Here is a 16,052-nt window from a genome sequence, read left to right on the forward strand (position 1 = left end):
CCACGAGACAACACCCCCCCACCCCTCCAGAGGGTAAACTGGGATCCACCCCATCACCTGGAAGGATGAGAAACACAAACTTTGGACAGTGTGGAGCCACCAGGAATGTGCCACTTTGGACAGAAATGTGCCATCTGCTGATTGAGTCAGCAACAGCAGGATGAAACTGCTCCCAAAGAGTAACATAGGAATTAATTCCTATAAGAATGGACTCTAAAGATTGAGGACTTTGAGTCTCTGGTTCTGCTGCCAGCCTCCAGGAGCATCAGGTGCACCTGACACGGACTCGGCTCCATCCTCATGACCAAGATACCTGGCCAGTAACTTGGCATGAGCAACTTCTAGGCTGGTAACTATAACACTTATACAGAACTTGAATGAGAGAGAGAGAGTGCGTGTGTGTGTAAGGAATAAGTAGTGATAGGAATAGGTAGTCAAACAACGTTGTTTACTTTTATCTTTTGCTTTATCATTATATTTACAATAAATGTGGCATCTTTGCCTTATCCCTCTTAATAAGATCCTGCTGGTTTTTATTCTACTAGTATAACAGTAGTACCAACTTTCCTCCCCACTTCAGTGACTTGCCTGACCTGAACAGTGACAGAAAATAGTTCAGACTTGGCCTCTTCACTTCATACTAACAAGGAGCGCAGCCATGATGATGCCTTTGATGTAGATACCTGGCAATGACAGGCCCCCTGATGTTAATCCTTTTGGATAGTGGATGATTTTTGTGCTTAGGCTTAATCACCAAATTAAGACTGTGGCTACAAGGGGATTCTGCCATCAGTAGCAGAAAAAGGCCTGACCTCAAAACCTCACAGTTTCTTTCTGTGGTAGGTCTAGACCAGTGGCTCTCAGACTTTCCAGACTCCTGTACCCCTTTCAGTACCCTGTGGTACCCCTCCTCCGCCTCTCCCCACCAGCCCAGGTGCTGCTGTGGAGAGATAGACCTGGGGAGAGTCCTCTCTCCCCACCGTAGCCCCAGAACACCCTCCTGCACCCCCAAACCCTGCATCCCCAGCCCCACCCCAGAGCCTGCACCCCCAGCCAAAGCCATCCCCCCCCCCCCACCCTAACACTATGCTCCATCCCTGAGCCCCTTATTCTGGCCCCACCCTACCCACAGCTGGAGCCCTCACATCCCTGCACCCCAACCCTCTGCCCCAGCCCTGAGCTCCCTCCCACACTCCAAACCCCTCGACCCCACCCCCACCATATGATTTTTGTTATATGTACCAATATGGATGTGATGTGTACATCACCTCCATAACATCACCTCCATATTGGTGCACATCATAAAATTCATTCCGCACATGGGTGGGAAAAATTAGAAGGAACACTGCTAAGAGACACTTTCCAGCAAATCTATTAGTGACTTTCCACTCTCACCGAGGTGACGATTTCCATTGCACTGTATTTCTTTGCTCTCATGCCACAGTCACTATCCAGCTAGAATCTTTTCCATGGTTGCGCCAAACTGTGGTGGGAAAAGTCAGTCAGTCCACTGCCCCCAAATATCCTGTATTTTTATAGACACCTGTTAAGATAAGGACAGTAATTGATAAAGGAATATAAAAAATTAAGTGAATATAAAGACCTTTTCACAAGACAGGCTATAATCCAGCAGTAACACACAACAGGGTGTGTTACTGGCTCATGAGTGCATTCCAGTGTGCATTGTGGGGCCTTTAATTTTTACTTGGAAAAAACTAGAGATGGGGGAAGGAAGAAGGCAGTTGCTAAATTCTGTTTTTCAGAACAATGATACAAGTGTCACAAGCCATACTTTCAGCAAAACCAGAAAAGTAGTTTTATAGGTGTGGCTCTGTGTACCAAAACCATTTCACACAGCACTGCTTGTCTACCAACAGCCATCTCTCCCCACTCTCCAAAACATGGCACCATCTCCCTCACTCTTTCCTTCTTCTGCTTTTCTTTCTCCTATCCCTGATCAGTTATTTCCATTCCGCCTTACTTTCCCTAGTGCCCTTAGATCATACCACTGAGTCAGACTGGCAGTTCAAAAGGTTTATTTCATGCTGTGGACAGATTTTCTAGAAGCAGCAGTTTCTTGCATGGTCTTTCAAAATGAGGGAGGAGAAATCCCTGTATCCGTCCTCATAGGCAAGCTCAGTATACAGTAAATCTAGCAGGATAAACACTATTTATCATTTCATAATATTTAGAATCAGGAGACAGTTCGAACAAATCACTAAACTATTTCCGTATGCATGCTGATTCCACATACCCATAACACCGTCCCATTCACCAGTCGCCTTTTTATCATTACAGTGAGCTTCACTGCACTTGTATTTGCTACAACGCTGAAATGTCAGCCACCATACAGCTCATTTATGAGATATATGTCAAGTTCTCCATGTTTAGGCTATAATAGTCACAAAGCAATCTAAGATCATGGCTACGCTACCCCTTATGTCTGCAAAACGTATGTCGCTCAGGGGTGTGAAAACCACACCCCTGTGCGACATACATTTTGCTGGCATAAGCACTTATGGGCACGGCGCTATGTTGGCGGGAGAGACACTGTCCCACCGACAAAGCTACCTCTGCTCATTTAGATGGTTTTATTACATCAACCGGAGAGCTCTCTCCCGTCAGCACAGAGGGACTACACAAGCAATCTTACATTGGTACAGCTTTGCCGCTGTAAGATTGCTAGCGTAGACATGGCCTAAACTGGTAAGAAGGAGGAGAAACAGAAAATAGGAATTTTGCTGTGCTTTAAATTAGTGGTTCTCAAACGTATTTGATCGCACCCCTCTTCTTTGTGTCTGTAGTAGTTTACACCCTCCCTCCTGCCACACAAGTACACATACCAATAAAAAAAATCAACATGCAACTCTCACTAAATATTAAAAACAGTAAGGCATTGAATTCAAACAGAGCCATTTAAATATATAGTAAGTGAGATATGCTTACTGGCATCACACTGTTGTTACGAGTGTGATGGGTGCGCCTGTTTTCTGGAGTGGAGCAATTCCACAAATTCCACGAATGAGCCAATGATCCATTGTAATAAGAGTAAAAGAAGAACTGTGATTGTGGTCAATGCTTACAATTAAATGTGCACACCGCGTCACAGCAAACGGATTAACGTACAGATGGCAACGCCTTTTTGTAATACTATGCAAGCTTAACAGAAACCCATAATGCACAGCGCCAGCTAGAGTCAAATGCATAGTGCCATTTGAGGACCTGATATGTCTGGAGGAATCAGCTAATCAGCTCTGCTCCAAAATGTCTGTTAATCTATAAGGTGCCACAGGACTCTGTCGCTTTTTACAGCTTTGCTGGTTATTCATTGTGGTGGGGAAAATGTGTGCATTCTCCCCTCCCCCCCCCAAAGCATCTCACGCCCTTCACCCCTCCAGTTTGAGAACCTCTGCTTTAAATGAAGAACAGGAGTACTTGTGGCACCTCAGAGCTTTCGTGGGCTAGATCCCACTTCTTCGGATGCATAAATTTGTTAGTCTCTAAGGTGCCACAAGTACTCCTGTTCTTTTTGCGGATACAGACTAACACGGCTGCTACTCTGAAACCTGCTTTAAATGACTATATCAGTGACAAACTAACTTTTAAAGAAGGCATTAAATGGGTGTCCACTGTTTTACAAATGTGACCATCAGGAAAATATGTTAGTCAGATCTTTCAAAATGTGGGGTGGTAGATTACAGCTAAAGGGGTGTGGTCAGAGGGTTTTTCCTCCAATACTGAAGCTAGTTCTCTTGGGGTATTTGTTTCAGAGTAGCAGCCGTGTTAGTCTGTATCTGCAAAAAGAACAGGAGTACTTGTGGCACCTTAGAGTCTAACAAATTTATTAGAGCATAAGTTTTCGTGGACTACAACCCACTTCTGGGGATGCATATTTGTGTGGCTTGTTCCATGATGTTATCTACTTCCCCGGTGAAGTGTCCTTGTTTGGCAAAGGTGATTTTAAGTGCGATGAGGTGTGTATCCCAGCCTTTCTCCTTGGACCATATTCTATCTGAGTGCCTGGCTGTAGATAACAGATTTCTTGGTGTGTTTGGAGTAATTACTGGATCTGTGAGGGTAAGTGTGGTGATCTGTGGGCTTCCCGTATCTAGTTGTCTGTATGGTCACATTGTTGAAACTGACTGTGGTGTCCAGGAAGTTGATGCTTGTGTGGGAGAGTTCTAGAGAGAGTTTGATGGATGGGTAGTGGTTATTGAAGTTGTGGTGGAAATTATGAGGGAGTTTAGGTTGTCTGTCCAGAGGAGGAAAATAATATCCATGCATCTCAGGTATATCATTGGTTTTGTAGTGTATTTGTCCAGAAATTCTTCCTTGAGGTGGACCATGACGAGCTTGGCATATTGGGGAGCCATCTCAGTACACATGTCTCAGTTCCCACGGTTTAGACAAAACTATTGTTGAATGTAAAACTGTTATGGTTGAGGATGAAATGGATGAGTTTGGTGATACGTTTCTGGTGAATTTATGAGCATTGTCCATTGTCTTGTAGATATTTGAGGCAGGCATTGATGCCATCATTTTGAGGAATGTTAGTGTATGGGGAAGTGACATCCATGGTGGCAAGGATGGTGTTCTGAGGGAGGTGATTAATGTTGGGGTCGTTCTGAAGGAGGTCAGTTGTGCCCTGGAGGAAGCTGGTTCTTTGTACAGTGAGTGATTTGAGGATGGTTTCTGAGTCCTGATATTCCTTCAGTAAGAGTTCCGTGGAGAGACATGAATGGTCTCTCTGGGTTCCCTTGTTTATATATCTTGGGAAGCATATAGAACATCTCTGGGATGGGTTCATGGAAGATGAGGTTGTAGACTCTCTCTTGGAGCTGTTTGGGAAAGGATCTGAGGATATTCTTAAATTCTTGGGTGAACTGTGGTGTGGGATCTTTGAGTTCTTTATAGTAGGTGATGTCAGAATTGTAATCATCACAGTTGAGAACTACGATGGGACTCCCCTTTATCTGCTGATTTGACCACTATCTGGTGGTTGGATTTCAGAGACCGTATAGCTGTTCTTGCGGCAGTGGAGAGATTGTGGTGGATGTGATTAAGCATTTCACAGTCAATTTTTCCTCCTGAAGCAATGTAATGTAATGATCAAGTGTGTGATTTTGCCTAGTGTAGGGTGTCTAGTCAGAAGATTCTTTTTTCTTACGATTATTGGTGGGGAGGTGTCATCATTGTTGTGAAAGAATTCTTCTAGTTCTCCACATTTTAGTATGGTATCAGGTTCCGAGGTGGGGCAGAAGTTCGGTCTTTTGGAAAGAACACATAACTCAGCACCAGTGATGGGTAGTTTTGATAAATTGATGATGTTGGGGTGTCTGGGAGTGGGTCTTGGAGACATGGTTTCTCCCTGAGGTAGTGTTCTGTGGGTTGTGGAGTTTGTTCCACTTTTTGTTTTTGTGCTGGATAACTGTCATCGGGTTTTTTTGATAGTAGTTTGGATTTCATGTATGATTTCCAGGTAGGTTTCCTGATTATTTTTTTCTTTCCAGTGAGCTCAAGAATATGTGATGATTTTTTGTCTGGGGTGGTCCCTTCCAATAATATGCCAGATATTTTCACCCTCTGGATAGACAACTTAAACTCCCTCATAGATTTCCACCACGACTTCAACCCCCACCACCCATCCATCAAACTCTCTCCAGAACACCCCCGTATCAGCATCAACTTCACGGACACCACAATTAGCTTCAACAATGGAACCCTACAAACAACTGCATACCCATGAAGAAACCCATGAATCATCACACTTACCTTCACAGATCCAGAAACCACCCCAACAAACCAAGACATTTGTTATCTTCAGCTAGACACCAAAGAACATGCTCCAAGGAGACAGTCCGGGGTAGACACCTCACTATACTTAAAATCGCCTTTACCAAACAATAACATTCCATCAGGGAAGAAGATTGCATCATGGAATGGGGCACACTAATACCCTGAGAGAACCAGATTCAATGTGGGGACTGCATACCCCTAGCTGTCACCTACCATCCCATACTAGAACCCATAAGGGGTATCAAACAATTACAACTCATACTCAATGGGGACCGCATCTTGAAAGAAATCTTTCCTGAACCCGCTCATTTGCCATTCAAAACAAAAAAACAACAACAAAAACCCAACAAACAACAACAAAACAACCGAACTTTGCCAAGCTCATCAGAAGCAAGCTCCCCACAGACCAAGACCCACCAACTCCAAGCAGCATGCAGACTCTGCCAGAATAAATGCAAAACCTGAACACATATCTCCAGTGCTATGATGATCAACACCCCGCACAACACACCTTTCAAGATCCATGGGTTCTACATATGCCTATTACAACATGTGGGTGTACCTCATCCAGTGCATTAACTGCCCCAATAACAACTACGTGGGTGAAACCAAACAATCACTACACTCTTGAAAAAAGCAACAGAGGGTCCTGTGGCACCTTTAAGACTAACAGAATGAACTCTCTCTTGGAGCTGTTTGGGAAAGGATCTGAGGATATTCTTAAATTCCTGGGTGAACTGTGGTGTGGGATCTTTGAGTTCTTTATAGTAGGTGGTGTCAGAATTGTAATCATCACAGTTGAGAACTACGATGGGACTCCCCTGTGGCACCGTTAAGACTAACAGAATGAACTCAAAGAAAAATGATGATAAAAACCCAACCCCACCATATCACCTATGGGTGAACACTTTCCACAAACAATCACTCTGTATCTGACCTCTCAGTCCTTATCCTCAAAAGAAACTTGTACAACACCTTCAAATGATGAATGTGGGAGCTTAAATTCTAAGTTTGCTAGACACTAAAAATCATGCTCTTACTAAAGACACTTGATTTAAAGCTTATTACAACAATCTGTAACCTGATAGCCCCCCTTTTTTGTCCTATGACTGCAAAGGTGTTAACAGGCCACTTCACTTTGAATGGTCTCTTACAATAAGCGTTAACTACTTGTACTAAACAATCTGTTCCACCTTGTATTTGGCTGTGACACTCTTGAATACCTTTCGCAGACCTGAAGAGCCCTGTGCAGCTCGTCTCTTTCAGAAATTGGTCCAATAAAAGATATTACCTCACTCATCTTGTCTCACTAATATCCTGGGAGCAACATGGCTACAACAATGCCAACAATATGGAACAGAAACGGTTACAGCCCTAAATCAGTTTCAAACCAGACCAGTTAAATACACAAAACTGTTAAAAGAGCTAAGTTGCTGAGTAAACCTCATCTGTTAATTATCAAAGCCCCTGCCTTTGTTTAAACTCCTGAAATAGGTTTCTAATATTTAAGCCCTTTTCACACAGAAGTTTACAAATATTAAAACAGGCGGGTGAGGTTTTTTCGTTGTTACGAAACTATTTCAGAAGCTCATTTGTCTTGTTTAAAGCACCTTTCTTTAGTACTAGATAAAGCTTTAAAGAAAAAGTTACAGGATCAAATTGATGTTCTTACTGTTAGTCATTAAAATTCAAAAGTGATAAAAAAAAGCTTAGAAGTCTTTCCTATTTTCCATCACAAATAGGCCCTACAGTAACCAACTTGTTTCACTTCAGATATTTCATCTTCCTTGGTCTCAGATGCATGAAACTTATGAGTTTCTTTAAAAGAGTAGACAAATCTGAAGACTTAGGCAGTTTGACTGCTTTGCTTTCAATTTTATCTACATTCCTTAAGGACCCCTAAAGGCACATCATTTCCCCCTCATTTAAATGCCACCTTCAGAGTCTTTATCCCAGTTACCCCGAGTGTTCAGAGTATTAGCCACAAGGATGGTATGTCTACATTGCAATTAAAAACCCATGGCTGGCCCATGCTAGCTGACTCAGGCTCACGGGGCTATTTAATTGTGGTGTAGACATTCAGGCTGGGTTCTAAGACCCTGGAAGGTGGGAAGGTTCTGCAATCTGAGCCCAAATGAACTTCTGCACCACAGTTAAACAGCCGGAGCCCTCCAAGCCCAAGTCAGCTGGCATGGGCCAGTCACGGGTTTTTAATTGTACTGTAGATATACCTTCCAAGGGGTTCTTCAATTAACATAAGGTATTCTCTTGCTGCTGCCCCACAGTTGAGACCATTGATTCTGCAGGACTCCCAACCTCTGTGCATGCACCCAGATACATTAAAAATGTATTTATAGTTTGTAAATGCTACAGAATTTAGTGATTGACAGCCTAAAAATACTTAAGATAAGAAACAGCAATTACCAAAACTCTGCAATTTTCTAGCAATTGCTTTGCAATAAAGCTAAACCAAAATAAGCTATATGCCATTTAACTTCCATTGGGCTTTTGTATAATCTGAAAATACTTCACTTGCAAGTGAAACCATGGTCTCCAATAGCAGTTTGGAAACTAGAAAAGCTAGAGAACCCATGCTCCACAGGAACTGTCACAAGTATGGTCATAAGTTTACTCCATATTCCATGATAGTCAGAGACAGAAAGCAGAATATACAGTACGCCAGATATTTATAAACATCCTTTAGAAAAGGCAACATTGGCAGACATACATGTATGAGAAAATACCTACTCTATGAATAGAGCTTTGCAAATCCGCAGGTATCCACTTTATATCTGTGGACCATATTTGCGGATCACAGCTTGGATGCGGATACAAATTTTATATCCGCACAGGGCTCCGCAGCACAGACTCACCAGAATAGAGCGGCTGCAGGCTCCTGCATGCAGCCTGCAGGCTCCAGCTCGGCTCTCTGAATCACACAGTAGCAGGGATAGCCTGCTGGGCATTCTGGAGTTGTAGTCCTCAGCTTGCTGGGATGGAGGAGGTAAACTACAACTCCCAGAAGGGAGTGAGCCAAGCACCATTTTGAAAGAAGTGTGGTTGTAATTTAAACTAGCGGGCGGCAAGGGCACATGCTATGAAGAGAGTAGTTGTTACTGCTGTCTGTCCAGGCCGGGTCTGCATGATTATAACCACCGCAGCTACATAGGGGTGTCTGAGCCGCCCACCCCTCCTCACAGGAGGGCGGTGCTGAACATGAGGGCCCAGGAGTGTAGCCCTCCTACTGGGAATGGGGAAGGAGGTACGGCAAGGGTGGAGCAGGTGTGGGGCAGGGGGTCTCTGGGGAGAAGTGAGGGGCGGTTGGGAGTCGGGGGCTTGGCACAGCCCTGCGTCAATGCTGTGCGGTGACCTGTGGAGCTGTTTAGAACCCTGCAAATCAGCAGACAATTTTTGCGGATTGTGGATTGGATGCGGATACACATTTTTTTAATCAACGCAGAGGTCTATGAACCCTGGTGGTGAGTACAGCCATGATAGAAACTTGAGCTGTATCTCCCTTGTGTTAAGACTAGACAGGGCCACCCGGGGGGGAGGGGGGGGGTAGCAAGTGGGACAATTTGCCCCAGGCCCCACAGGGGCCCCCACAAGAATATAGTATTCTATAGTATTGCAACTTTTTTTTTTATGGAAGGGGCCCCTGAAATTGCTTTGCCCCAGGCCCCCTGAATCCTCTCGGTGGCCCTGAGACTAGAACAGACTTATTGCCAGCATTTTCATCACTGTGTTGTCAATCCTGCTCAGAGCAGGTCTAGAACAACTCCAGAGGTCATAGCCAGATTCTAGTGGTTCTTCTGTGGAGCTGCCCCACCAAGAGTACTATGGAAGGCAATTTAAAGAAAAATGCTCACCTATATAAGGCCCTAGACTAGAGAACATCTTTTATCCAAGGATCTGAAAGTCCCTTACAAAGATGGGTAAGTAACCTCATTTTACAGACAGCAAAACTGGGGAACCAAAAGTTGAACGCTCCCAAAGGCCACACTGAATGTAGCTGAGTAAGCAATAGGCCTCCTGCCTCCCACTCCCTATAAGCAATATTGTTTGCCTTGCAGAAAAAGATCCTTGAAATTTGGAAGGATGATGTTAAGGTTGTCTTTCAGTTCATGAAAAAGTAAAAAGTAGCTGAAGACAAGTTACTAGACAAACAAAGCTTGACCATTAATTTCTTCTAGTTTAAGAACTAGATCTGTGCTACGCTCTCGTCAAAACTACTTGCGGATAACAATTATGGTTTTTTTAATTAAGATGTTTAGAATTTGTGACCTTTCTAAAGTAATAAATAATTTTTAAAATCTTCAGGTCATTGTGTATTAATTCTATTATAACTTTCCAAGGTTGTGCAGTGCCTCAGGTGCTGGTGAGATTTTACAATGGAGGCTGATCAAAGAGAAAGATTTCCAAAATTAAAATTTTACCACAATACTATTATCTCCTTGTTTGATGTATTAGCTAACACAGCTGTTGGCTTGGAATGGAACTTCAAAACTAGTAAGTAAAACAAAACAAAGAAGCTAAAGAAAATATATCAAAGTTAACTTTTCATTGTATTTTAAATGCAGGAACCAAAGGCTCAAGTACAATTGAAGTCTGAATCAGTCTTCTTAGAAACCTTTGTTTTACCAAATAAGTTACAAGCTTTCCCATTCATCTTATTGAAGAGCTACACTGCTAAAAGATGGGCTTTGTCCTAGACAAACTAAAAGTCTGACTGAGACCCTAAAACTGTACAGGGAACATCTTTATTCCTTAGCAGCTAACAGATATGGAAGACTAAAGCCATATCCACATTAGGCTATGAAGTGAGCTAAAGAAACATGGTTAAGCAAGTTTGCAATATGGAATAGCAAGTCAGAGTGCCTACTTAAGTTAAAAACAGTCGTTTTAAAAGCCACAGAACAGCCCATCCACATGGACTGGTCAAATTGTATTAGAAATGAGTTTAAACTAGAAGGTGTTTAAACAAATATTAGCCTGGTGTATACTATAAAAAAATCAAGTCAAGGGACCTGGCCACATGAGAACATATGTATGTGCTTCTATGATGCTCTCCATATCGTTATGCTGTGGTGCTTCATGGCACTTCAGGGAATTTTGTCCAGCCCTGCTCAGTTGGTATGATGTTAATTGCAAGATAGGACTGAGGCAACAGGGAGCAAGAGAATGAGGTAAAAGCAGAGCCTAGTGGGTGTAATGAAAATAATAAAATGGTTCCAAAAAGGATGCCACCACATTGAAAGCTGCTATATAAAGACACAGCAAGTTGGATCCACACTTTCTTTAATTTTTCCCTCTCTAAGAAATACTTTTTTTTTATTGTTATTGAGGAACATTTAAAAAAAACATTTCAAAGAGAGGCACAAAAATAGAGTAATTGCAAGCCAACTTACATACACTACAGTTCCCAAGAAAAGAAAATTTAAAATCTCTAAAGACAACATGGCTTATCTTTTTGCAGCTTGTCTTTACATTCGTCAGCACAGACTTGACTATGAGGGATTAGAATTTCAGACATTTTGTGAAGATTATGGATGTTTTACCTGTTACTAATGCCTAGAAAAGCTGACATTATGGCTATGTCTACACTAGCACTTTTGTTGGTAAAACTTTTGTCAGTCACGGCTGTGAAAAAACACCCCCGACTGACAAAAGTTTCACCAACAAAAGCACAGTGTGGACAGCGCTATATCGGCGGGAGAACATCTCCCACTGACATAGCTACCGCCGCTCGTTGGGAGTGATTTAATTACGCCAGCAGGAGACCTCTCTCCTGCCAGCATAGAGCAGCTACACAGGAGACCTTACAGCGATACAGCCTAGTACTAACTACCTAAGCAAATAGCTAAGGAAATGGTCAAGCAGGAAAGAAACTGACCACAACCATGGTTGTTTACTAGTCAGACAGCTCTGTCAAGCAATTTTATCTAAGTAAAAAAATAAAATATTCCCCCAGTCCTGTCTGACTGAACTGATAGCCTGACGGATGAGAAACAACTGACTTAGAACAGCATACCAAACAGGTTTCCAGAAACAGGGACACATTGAATTAGGGTCTAAAGAAAGAGTCATTGCCAGCTTTAACTGCATAAAAAGACAAACAAGAACACATTTCCGGGGGGGGGGGGGTGTTAATTGCACTTCAAGAGCTATTGTTACTAACGGCTGCTCCAAGCTGTAAAAATCGCAACCTCTGAGGGCAAAGGGCAAAGCAACCTCACTGATTTTTCCCTGATTACTCACACCATTAAGATCATTTGGGAACCAGCCTTAAGGTTATCAGAAATTTCTAGTTACTTGCCCATAATATATTTTGCAGCATTTCTGCATCTTAATGATCAGCAGCAGTGAAGCAGAAATCCTTTTACCTAATAGGTGGCGTTGGAAGGTAATTTGGATAACTATGTATTTCACATCTCCAAATGCAAAATCAGAGAAATGAAGTGAACAATAATTTAGAAACTTGTTCACTGAACTCAAGTTTTACAATGATCTTAAAATGTTTCTATAGAAATTTGTTAACCACAAAAATAGTTTCTATGCTAGTACTTGCATGTAATACTACAATGAGAAAAATACACACATACATACATATAAACATTAAACATGGTCTTAAAATGACATATCTTTTTAAAGAGACAAAGCGAGTAAGTTCCCAAGATCTGAAGAAGAGCTCTGTTTAAGCTCAAAAGCTGGTCTCTCTCACAAAAGCTATTACCTCACCCACCTTGTCTCTCTAATATTCCAGGACCAACCTGGCTATAACAACACTGATATCTTTTTGATTATTTGCAGAGAATAAAGTTTCATGTAGGCAGAGATAATTCAGACTGAATGAACAAACTGTGTAAGCTTAATTACATTAGAAGTTGCTGCTTTGACTAATTCTGGGGGAATTCTGAGCCATTGCATGCACGCAGAATGCATGGCCCCCCCAGATTTCTTAGCTTCCCCACGAAAAAAGTGACTTTCTGGTGGAGAAGCAAAGGGAAGCCACAAGAATGATCACATGCAGGCACGTCGTTTCATGCGCTCAGAGCAGCGGGCGAAAAGATAAATCACTGCAGGAGGAGGGAGTGGGGCTAGGGACACCCCAGCCAGTGGCTCCTACCCTGGGCTGGGGAGGATGGGACTTCCTCTTCCTCTTCCCCTGCAAGGAATGGCTGGGGCCAGGTCAGATCCACCCTCAGAAATCTCCCCCGGCTGCAGCAAGCTCCTCATTCCCCCCACACCACACTTCCTGCCCTCATCATTACTCAGCCACGGGGGGGTGGGGTGGGGGGGGAGGTGTCACGGTACAGGGAGCTGCACCCCCGTCCGATCAACCCAAGTGAATCCAGACCCCCCCCCGAGCCTCACGCCCCCACCTGAACCCTCCGCAGAAGTCCCTTGGGAGTATTTGACAAAGGCTGGAAGTGCTGCGGAAGTCCTCAGGAAGGAAGGGCAGGAGACAATCTTATGTTGCTCAACAACAACTTCTGCCAATTAAGGAATCATACTGAGGACCACCTAAGTGTATACCTTCACTGCATAGTTAACCTGGGCTCTTAGCTGGGGCTCCCCCTACTATACGCATATATAAAAATGTTTACCTTGGTTAATATGTGCTTTAAGCCCAGACTTGCTTAATCAGCAGTGGGTATAGGTTAAAGTGAAACCCAGGCCCTAAAGTAGTCTCTAACCTGCCTGCTCTGCAGCATGGACACCAGCTAAATCGCAAGGTAGAAAACTCAGGCTCCAATAGTCCTCCAATACTTTCCCATAATTCCAAGGACTCTACTTTGCTGCCCTTCTACCTACTACTCACTTCCTTTGAACCAGAAGTCACTTGCCACTTGACATACACTTAGTTGACATTTGAACATCTCGTTCCACGCAGCCTGCTCCATATGTGCTCAGCACTCAGACACTGCTTGAACAGAGATGACGCCCGGGAGATCATCGTCCCACTGGGAGGTTAGCTGGCAGAGGCTCACACCAGTGTTCTGGTGGACTACTGGTATGAGGTCAGTAGGGTCCACAATTTGGAGTGATGTACCTTACTGGTCTGGGTGATCCCCCAAACCTCACAGTGCCTGAAATCACCACCTGTCTGATAACATCACCAACAGCCTGTCAAAGAAAGGGATTAAGCTAATGGTGATTCAGTAGAGGGAGAGAAAAAACTTGAAATCCACATACCACAAGGCAAAAGACAACAGCAAGTCTGGAAACTCACTGTCAACCTGCTCCTGCTACAAGGAGTAGGACCAAGTGCTCAACACCACCCCAACCACACAACTCACTGTTGTGCCTGACGGGCTTTAGAGACTGAAGATGTTTATTTTTGGACTGCAGCCAGAGACCCATGGCAGCAGATAGGCATCCTCTGCCTGGAATCCACAGACCTGGTTTGCAGAAGGGGCCAGGGAACAGACCAACGAAGAAACAGCAGTATAGCCACAGCTGGGTAAGAGGCCACTGCCATCTTTGCTATTGTTTGGGGGAAATTACAGCACGTGTGGGAAGGTTTTGCTGTGCTATGACCAATGCAATTATTGTTATGGAAGATATTATGTGCTGCGGGACAGCCTTTACTTCAATTGAGCACTGAAGCGATGCCATTTCCCGGGCCCTCCTTCCCTTCAGGACCACAAACAATCAAAGATGGATTCTAAGAAAATTTAAACATGCAACTAGTGATTTATTCTAGCTGGGATTTAATGAATTACTGCTAACAATTTATTCAAAAATGGGATTACAAAGTAAACAATGCTTGAAGATGCATGGATGTGTACGAATCAAGCTTCACTCTTTTTCTTATATGGGAACTAGCACTAAAACACAATCATCCTAGATTATAAATCCCATTGTATAACCTGGGGCTGCATTAAGTGCAGAGCACTTCCAAGTCTCCTAGTACTGACAAATCCGCTGTCTGGGGGAGTGGAAGTGAGAGCTGAGAGGACATCTGTTGTAAACAAGCTTCTGCATCCTAATTCAGCATCTTGTTTATGTTGGCCCACATTTTTATCCATTGACTGATTAGGCTTGAGAACTCTTAGAACACGGGAAATACAAGACAGTCCATGAGATTCCTGGGCAATGTAATCCATGCCTCCTGCACCCTCCAATCTTACTAGTCCTCTCCAGACATCAATTTTCTGGTCAGTCACCAGTCAACAAAACATCTCCTAACATATATACATGGTCTTCTACCAGAGGTCTTGAAAAATTGTTCCCTCTTCCAGTTTTGTAATCTCCATCCAATTAACATCTTCCAAAGCCACCACTGCTTGAAACAAGGTTAAAACCATCATTGGTAAAAGATCCCTGGCTTGTACCGCAGGCCAAAACATGTCTTGCATTTATTATTTAATAAAACATATGAAATATTTACCACGGTCTTGGCACGCTGGTGACCCGAGATGCGGGGCTTCTGACCAGGTGACTGGAGAGAGACAATAAAGGCATACTACCCAAGCAGAAAAAAGTTGCAAACTGATGTCCTTTTTTTCTTCTCCGGACAAACAAACAAAACCAAACCAAACCCCAAAACAACTCTTTCATTGCCTTTGCAGGCATTCTACCTTGTTTGGACCAAGGCACCCACCCAGGCCTCTTGGGAGAGGACCCTCAACCAGTAGAGGAAAAGAAAAAGGATCAGGGACAATCAACTGCAGGACATGCAGAAGGATACTGACTGCAGGTTGGACCAGCACCTAGAGATCCAGAGGCAAATGATGGAACACAGGAAGAGGGAGGCGGTAATGGTGGCAGAGTAGTTCAAGCACAACAGGGTGTTGTGGGAGCAGAACTGACAGCAGCAGAGGGAACTGAGCATCTCTGCCTGTTAGCCAGAAGGCAACAGACCCCCAGCACCTGAATGTATGGACTTTCCTCTATGTTACCACGTTCTGAAGCCAGCACAGTCACTAGAAAATTCTGGAGGAGATGTATGGACTGAGCCAACTGATGCATTAGTGGAATGGAAGTGTACCTGGGCAGATGTAACCTGTTCACTCTACCTGACATGCAACGGCTACACTGGGGTTTGCAATTCTATTACCAGTGACACTGCACCGACTGGAGTTATTGTTGGTTTAATTTGCATGCTGCGCTCTTCATTTTTATTAACATTTATACTATGTCATGGCAGCTGAAATGCTTGTGTTTTTAGCTATTTCTTTGCACAATTAATCAGTGTGCGAGTGCTTGGGAAACAAAAAAGAGACAAAAAGAAGAACAGGAGGACTTGTGGC

At 43.5% G+C, this 16,052-nt stretch overlaps 1 long non-coding RNA gene across 1 annotated transcript in view; it reads right to left on the reverse strand.

The window, feature by feature from the left end:
• Positions 1 to 16,052, reverse strand: part of LOC135977643 (uncharacterized) — a 228,301-nt gene that overhangs the window by 171,349 nt on the left and 40,900 nt on the right. The window contains exon 3 of the long non-coding RNA XR_010595079.1: positions 1,396 to 1,543. This is a non-coding gene — a long non-coding RNA (uncharacterized LOC135977643). The remainder of the gene's footprint in view (positions 1 to 1,395; positions 1,544 to 16,052) is intronic.

The sequence above is a fragment of the Chrysemys picta genome, unplaced genomic scaffold, assembly GCF_011386835.1.
Source record: "Chrysemys picta bellii isolate R12L10 unplaced genomic scaffold, ASM1138683v2 scaf5, whole genome shotgun sequence".
NCBI classification, from domain to species: domain Eukaryota; kingdom Metazoa; phylum Chordata; order Testudines; family Emydidae; genus Chrysemys; species Chrysemys picta.